The following is an 8,808-nucleotide window of genomic DNA, read 5'->3' as shown; positions in this document are numbered from 1 at the left end:
GTTAACCATCATTACTGACTCAATTTTATTTTTTACAGCAAGTGATGGAGCTCCCTCCATCATCCTGGGATAACCTTGGGAAAACTCTGCTAGCAAGACACCAACAAAATCTCACCAATACAAGAAATGTGTTTGACCTGTGCAAATCCTGCCAGCTCCCCCAAGGACCCACTCTGGAAAGGACTGGACAGAATGTTTCTGCACACAAGGCCAGGGAGGAAGGAAAACACCACCATCCACTAAGGATGCTCACAGACACAGCAGAAACTCATGGCAAGTTTATTTACTGTCTCAAAAACTTGGTACATAGAAACCTGAATTTGCAAGTCTCCCGGAGGCTTTGCAAGCTCCCCAAAGAGCTGCAGGAAGTAGAAGAGCAGCACAGCAAGCTGCAAGGCACCTATGCACTGGGCACTGATGGCTGCAGGGAATGCTGCAAATCCCAACAGCCTGGCATGCTGTGGAGCAGCACAGTGGGACCCTGGAGAAGAGGCCAAGAAATTCAAGTTGCTATTCAGCAGGGGAACAAAGCCAAGGAGCTCAACAGCATCAGCAAAGAAGAGTTTCCTCCCTGCATTAGATCAGACTCAGAGGGAGAGGCTAGTGACACCAATAAGGATAGAACATGAGCAAAAGTCACTGCAACCATGCAGAAGAAAATAAATCTGTCATGGAGATGAGACAGCAATAACAGCAAGCTCTCTCTGTGCCTGGCAGGCACTGGCAGCTTCTGCACGTGCTCACGCTCACGCCTGCAGGCTCAGATGGGAGCCTCAGCTGAACAGACACTACCAGGGGCTCAGAACGAGCCACAGCATCAGAGAAAAACTTTTCACTCATCTGACACAGCAAACAAATATATCCAATAACCATCATGTCCTCTGGGGTGTGCAGCAGAACAAAAGAAAGAAAGAGGTTTAGAGAAGGAGATTGATAGAATGAGTCCAATCTTATTTTCTACAAAATGTGACACAGCAAGCTTCACTTGCTCTGATGCCTGTCAGAAGGTCTTTGTCACCAAGAGACAGTCTGTCTATCTGCTAGGTGAAAGTGGGATTGACTTTAGCATTTGCTTCTTTTAAGAGTCCTAAATGTAATCCTGTGTCTCCAGACCAAACAGCCGCGTTCCATCTTGTTCGACAAGGATAACCTCACATTGCCTCTCTTCTTTCCCTCACATCTTGTCCATCCTGCCTCTGGCTGTGGGATGCCACAGGAATAAGAGAGTTCTTGGTGTGTGCTGTGCAAGCCCTGCCTTTGGCAGCAGTTTTTTCAATCTACATGGCTACACCCCAGTCAGTCAGGGTACCACTACCATTTATATTGGTCTGTACATGGCCAATCACCTCACCAGACTGAGAAATTGATTAGAAATTAAAAAAAAAAAAAAAAAAAAAAAAAAAAGTAAAAATAATTCTAATAAAACACAGAGAGCCACAAAACTTAAGGTAACTCAATAATAACCTTTGTCCTAAAACATTAAAGGGAAGTATCCAGAATTGTGGGGTGCAACAATTCAGTACTTCCCAGACAGTTTGGTACTTAGCTTTGGAAGTGCTGCATAGCCAGAAGCTGCGTACAGCTCCTCCCACAACAGCAGAGCACTGGTCTGCAGAAGCAGCAGATGGATACAAAAGAGGAGGATATTTACAGGGCAGGGAAATCTGATGGGAGGGGTAGAACAGCATTAAACCTCCTGGTTCCAGGGTACTCACTGAATCTGCCACTGGGGGATAACATCCAAGCACCTTGGTGTGCCTTCAGCAGCCTGCACAAAATGGACTTGAAACCATGATCCAGTTCACAGCACTGCCTTCCCAAGAAGCTGTCCCTTGGAGCCAGAGAGCACTGACTGCATCTGGAGTGCCCTCACCAGCTGTAACTCCAGCACACAGACACAAGAGACACAACACAAGCAGGACTGGATGATGCTGTGGGCCAGCCAACACTGCCCCTCAGTCACAAACCCCTTGGAAATGCTTAGTGCTTCACTGCTTAGGTCCAAGGCAGACCCAAATGTATTTAAAGAGTCTGGAGAAAGAGAGATGAGAAAAATACATCTATCATTTCAAGAGCTGGCAGTACTCCTTTTGTGGGAAATCTAGAAAGCAAACACAGTTTTTCTTATTGATTTCAAATGAAAGACAACAAAAAGTAGATTCAAGCCTTTCTTCTGGACATAAAAATGTTTTCAACCTGTATTCTGTACATTATTGTGAAGGCTCTTTTAGAAGCCATTTTGGTTTTTCCAAGTACTTCACTTCCACAAATAGCAGACAAACATAGCTTGTAGTTATTAGATATTAGCCTTAAATCCTCCCACTCCTCTCAACAACACCAATTCCAATTAGATTTTTGTATTTCTTTCATCGCTTTGTAGAGATGAAATGTTCTCTAACCACTTGGCATGGTACCAAGATGAATATTTGCAACTGTAATACACCACAGCCTAAATCCCACTCCTGCTACAAGTTGTGGTGTTTGGCAGTAGAGGCAGGGAGCTTCTATAAAAGGAACTAAAACTTGGTTTGATTTTTCCTGTGAGTATAATTTCACAAAATAAAAGTTGGCCAGAACCAAAGGAGATTATTTTATATTATTGACTATATTTTTATTTATTCAAATAAAAAATATACTATTTATATTATTAGATAATAATTACTACTATTTAATTATTAGAGAGCACATCAATCTTCTGGTATGGAGAGAGCCTGATCTGTGACAAAAACATGTGAGAGAACTCCTGCTCCAGTGTGCTGAGAATGGAGTCACATTTCTCTGTAGGTCAGCACAGAACACCAAGGATCCATGTGAAACATTTGCTTTTTCTGGACACTATCAGCCTGAACAAAATTAATGATAAAGTGTTTCATAACCAATATTTTGGCCTCAACATTCCTTTTCTCAGCCAACAGCATTTCATAAAATCAGAAACAGTAAAAACAGATTTCTGGTCCCTCACAGCCTGCCAGGAAGTCAAAGGACATCAGAAGCTTATCAGGTTTCCAGCATCTCCAACTCTCTTCAGTCATGCGTTCATCTTCCTTCCCTCATGACTTCTTTCAACACTGATAATTTGCAAAAGGCTTGCAGAAACAGCAAGGAGGGAGGGAGCAAAAGGTGTCCCCACATCTTTCACCATCAGTAGTTTTTATGTTCTGGCAGTATGGAAACATAACTAACAGCACAGCATACATCACTCTGGAGGAGCAGCCACCATCAGGGACACAAGACAAACACAGAGGGGATGCTCTGAGATTGCTGCTGCAATTTGGGGTTGGGGAGCTGGGAAGCCACACACACTTCAGATGTCTGACAAGATTCTGCACTAGGGGTGCCACAAGGAGGCTTGCAATGATTAATTCATGCTTTACTGCTCTATCACTACATCTGCAGTAAGTTAACCTCCCTGCCTCAGTTTTAACTTCTGCAAATTACAGATTATAATTACAGGCTAGGGATTAATTAATATTTTAAAGGGACTTAAGGCTTGAAAAGGCACAAAATTGTCACCAGGTATTGGGGGGGGGGGGGGGGGGGAACATTTTCTATGATGCCCACGAAAGTGTAATTCAATACTGTATGAAAAGAATGCACCCAGATTTGGATATGACACATGCTGAAATAAAAGGAAAGAAGAAAACAGAAGTCTTTAAAGAAAAATAGCAATTGTGAAAATAAGTATATAGCTTGCTCCAAGCCCTATAAATGCTATGGATTTACGAAAAGAACAACAATAATATTATTGTAACTCCTGACCACCCTTAGATATGGCTTCACAAACAGTTTCCACCTGAGAGGTTGTGTGAATTTACAACACATTCACTACTCTGCAGTAACTACCCACATGTATGCTTTTACTGTCCAGTAAATACAAGACAGCTTATAACACATTCATGGTTCAGCTCATGTAACTCCAACTAGATCTGACTCTCAGAACACTGTTATTAAAAACACATGTATCTGAGGTAATGACAACAGCAGGTCCTGTATGACACCAGCAAACAAAACCTGAAATGAAATTCAATACCGCATAATGTAAGGCAATGCAAGATGATGTGAAAATGGCCTTCCTGCAGATCTATGCACTGAACAGGCATTTAAATCTTATTATACCCCATCATATTGCACTATTTGGGCACATTTCTAGATAGTATAAAGAAACATTATGTCTAGTACTGCTAATTCCCCACATGCAGCAGATGGTTTCACCATAGTGAAAATGTGTGTTTCAAAATCAGGCCCTGTGTAGGGAAGGTAATGATGGAAACCGTGGCATCACATTCCACAGATACAGAGCTCAGTTAAAAAAATTAAAAATGTCAAATGCTACATAGGCAGTGAATATGGCAGTGATTTACTGAAGCTTCTGCAACAAGTAGGGGAGCCAGAAGTGAGATGCTGATGCTTTCTTTAACTTTGTCATGTAGGAAAGAGGAGCTGCACAGAGCACAGCTAAGGCATGGGGTTCCAAACAAAAAGTTATTTTACGTGCCTGGGGTATCAGAAAAGTAAAACTACCACTCCAGTGCTAATGGAAAGTTCAGAAAGCATGGCAAGCAGCAATGCCACATCCACAGCCTAGTGAAGGCAACAAACACCTTTCTGAACGCCTCAAACAGCCCAGGCATATCAAGCTCTGGCTCCACTGGGCCCAGTGCAGAAACACCTGGTGTTAGAGAGACAAACTTGGAATTTCTATGAAATTTCTCTATAGGGAAATAATGTCACCTATTGCTGTTAGGAATTAAAGAGGGCAAACAAATGTACTCAAGGCAAGTTACACATTTCTGTCACAAACTCCCTGCAAGAACAAGAATGCTTTATTGGATGGAGACTTGCATTTTGGCTCACAAACATCCTTGTCAGTTTTTCCCACCCTCCCTTGAATACAGCCCGTCCTTGGGACCTGACAGCAACCAGCAGAGGCAGCTGCCTTTCACAGATCATCACCTGGAAAAGCAAAAAGAGATGGTTTTGTGTCCCTTTATCCTATAAGCCTTTAGGCAGACAAATGGGTTTGGCAAACTTCTCACCAGCTCCTGTGAATTTGTTCTTTGAGACCAGTGTGAATGAGGAGGAGCAGATCCAGTACTTTATGTTTGATATCTAATGTTCAAAAGGAATTAAATGAGCATGAGGTTTGGGCCACAAGGGGAGGAGGGAGGAGTTAGGACATGGCTTTTCCCCCAGATACCTTCAGAGAGACTGTCAAAAGATTGCATTGTTATTACACCCCTGGCTCCTGGCCCAGAGGAAGCCCTCTCAAGCAGAATTATCCCTGCACCACCCTGGCAGGTACAGGTCTCCATGGAGGCTGGGTCTGGTTTCCAAAGCATGGCTGAGCTGAAGGAGGAGCCAGGACTGCCACATGAAGCCAGAGGCAGATTCCAGGTGCCCAGCACTGCCCATGATCTCTGTGGGCAGCACCCAGTGCCAGCTGCCCTACAAACAGGGGGGCTTTATAACTTGCAGAAGCTTAATAATTTCTGCTGTAACATTATTATTATGATTAGATCCACATAAGATCTGCTTGAGACTTAGTATTTCTGCATTCCTTCCTGGGATGTAAATGAGCCAAAGAGAGAAGATTCACCAGGACCAACTCCCTGCTCTGCCAAAACGAGCACATCCCATATCAGCTCCTTCACTTTCCTAACCCCAGTCAAAGCTTCTCAGGAAAAAAGTTTTTCATTAAAAATTCCACATTCCCTAAGAAAGTTACAACAAATTGCCACTTTGACATTTGTTTTGTTGAAAAATTTCTGACCAGTTCTGTGAATATAACATTACATGTGCTGCACTAAAATAAACACTTACAGAAAGCTTGATAATATAAATGTGGAAACCTGTTAATTAGAGCTAAATATATGAAACATATGTCAGTTACTGATATATATTAAAAATACAGTTAAATATAGCAGCTTGTTTTCCATCACTACAGCTATGTAACAGCTCACAAAAAAATGAGAAGTGTGAGGGCAACATCTTGAGACAGCACATTAGTGTTCATTTTGGTCACCTTATTGGTGTCCTATGTATATGTACTGAAGACAAAACATCTCTGCTTTTCAGGGACCTTCAGCATGTGAAATGCAAGTACCAATACTGCCTTCTTTATCATGGGCAGCAAATCCCAAATCAAAGGTATTTTCTCAGAGCTACCAGTACTCAACCATGAGAAAGCCTGACACGTCTATGATAGCAACTTATGTCAGGATTTCATATAGCATCTCTTACCTTGGCACATGTGTGTATGTGTGTTCACTGTCCAGAGTCTAGTACTGGTACTTCACCAGAAGTTATAGACACTTTTCCTTCAAAGTTAAGAGAGAATACTGTCAGTTTTGAGTGAAGGATGAACAGAAATGGGCCAAAAAACCTTTTCCTCTAAGGGTTGTTCTTTGCTGGGCAGTACCAAACCCCTCATGCAGACAGAGAAAAGATAAACTGTCTGTGAGTCAGCTCACCCTGGAGTCATTTCCCAAAGGCAGACTGGCCCCTGCACCATGAGCTTTGCCACAGGCAGGGAGCAGGTCTGTCTGGGGTCAGCCACCACAGGATCCTGCCAGCACAGGTCTGGCTACCACATCACAAACTCCCCAGCCAGGCAGACACACATTTCAGCACTGGTGATCAAATGTATTGAAGCTGCTCCTGAGAGCATGGCTGCCAGCAGGAACCAAACCCAGAACCTTCAGTCACAGCCATACAAGTAGCTACTTCCAGCCCCCAAAGTAAAACTCACAACCAACGACAAAAATCCACCAATAAAACACACCCACAAAACAAAAAACAAAACAAAGGAAAAAAATGAAAAACAAACCAAAAAACCCAAAAAACCCCCACTAACTCCAAAACCCTACACAGCTCCCAGATATGTCTGATCTAGTTTCCAACACAACAAAAAACAACTACACTGAAAAATTACAGCAGAATAAAGACCCTTAAGCCACAGACATTCTGGTCACATTTGCTCACTAGCCTGAGAATCTCATTGGTATCCTGCATGATAGAGTTTGCCCTTTCCCCATCAAAGCTTAGCTAAAAAGCAGACACAATCAATAATCCTTCCAAAATAGATACCATTTTCTGCACATACCAAGAGTTTCTTAAATCATTTGTATACTACACTTGAATTTTCCCCTCCCTGCGCCCAGAGGCTAAGTCCTTATTACACTAAGAGGAATTAAGAAAACCTGAAAGTGTTCATAACATGAGGTGGGCTGTTCCTATCATAGTACAGACTTTCCTGAATTAGGTTGTACAAATCTAGAACAGATACATATATAAGAACAGCAAATGCTATAAAGTGAACTTGACACTCCTAACCAGTTGCTAATGAATTTCTTTCATAATACTAAAGAGAAAAGTTAAAAATAGTAATAGAAAACTATTTGTTCTTATATAAAGAATTAATACTGCAGAAGAAAGCCTCTTTGAAGCTTTATCACATTTCATCCTTGCTGAATATTCGTGGCTTCAGCAGCTGCTACATGGAATGTGACTGTCAGTGCAGTGAATAAATACGTAAGCAGTACTACAATGCAGCTGCCCCTGGTAACAGCATTAGTATAAAACCTTTAGTGGTCACCACAGACCAAACCAGAAATGCACTCTGACTTTATAAAGATGTGCTCTCATGTCACTGAACATGCTAGCCCATAGACTATAAAGCTCATGTACTAGAGCTTGTCACCATTTTTTTCCTCCTTCTTCAGAATTCAGAAAAGGCAGAATCCTTGTACACTGCTTATTTTGGTTTCCTCTGTGCAAGACATTTCTAACAAAAAACATGTTCAGTTCCTTTTCCCCTCTGGCCCACTCTTCCAGTACTAAAGAGCTCCTCTCATCTCTCCCCACAGCCAGCACCACCTCAACCCCTCTTTCCCCCTTCTCATGTTTTAACACAACCCTCACACACTGCCAGCAAAACACAGACCCTGGAACAATGCCTGTGGGAAAAGGGACAAGGTAAGATCAACTCCCTCATCTGTGCTGCTCTGCAGATTTCATCAGAATACTGATTTCAGGGAGAAAAATATCCTGTTCATTTCACTAGGAGGCTCCAAGAGCAACAGACCTACACAGATGGACAACAGAGTAATAAACAGAAAGCTGGCAGCGTGAAAGGAACACCTGTTGCTGACAAACTATTTTTATTACAGTTTTAAGTCTGAATAGCTTGTACTTCTTTTAATTTTTTCATTCCCTCATAGATCTCAGTTACATATAACCACAAGTCTTCATACCTACTGGTTTCCTTAGTAGACGAGCTTTTTTCAAATAAATGAAAGATGATTCTTTTATAAGGTCACTCTTGGAGAGCCTGCCCAAATAAAGATGAAAACATTAACAAGGGCCTGCTCTGTATTCTAGAGAAAAATAATATTTGAAAAGGAAATTAAAAAATCTGACAAGCAAGGGCCAAGTGGAAAGTCATGCTATCTACCCATTCAGCACTTCTGCAAACAAATCTATTTAGTCACCTGCAAGCTTGGCCATAAGCTCCCTGCAGGAATTATAGCTCAGGCATTCACAAGCCCCAAAGATTGTTGCTCGAAGTTTAATCACATGACAGAAAAATATCACCCATTTACTGTATATGCTACCTCAAGTTCTCATAACATCACATTTTTGAAAAGGTGAAGGAACCACACAGCACTGACAAAGTGACAGAAAGCATTGAAAATGTTCAATTCATCAGTAATTCAGGATATTCTCACAAAGAAGGGGAAAAAAAACCAAGGGCAGTTATGAAGGAAGGTGTGCAAACATTCTGAAGCTTAAGCATTAAAGTGAGGAGCA

The sequence above is a fragment of the Zonotrichia albicollis genome, chromosome 8 (assembly GCF_047830755.1).
Source record: "Zonotrichia albicollis isolate bZonAlb1 chromosome 8, bZonAlb1.hap1, whole genome shotgun sequence".
In the NCBI taxonomy this organism is placed as follows: Eukaryota; Metazoa; Chordata; class Aves; order Passeriformes; family Passerellidae; genus Zonotrichia; species Zonotrichia albicollis.
This window is presented reverse-complemented; position numbering follows the sequence as displayed.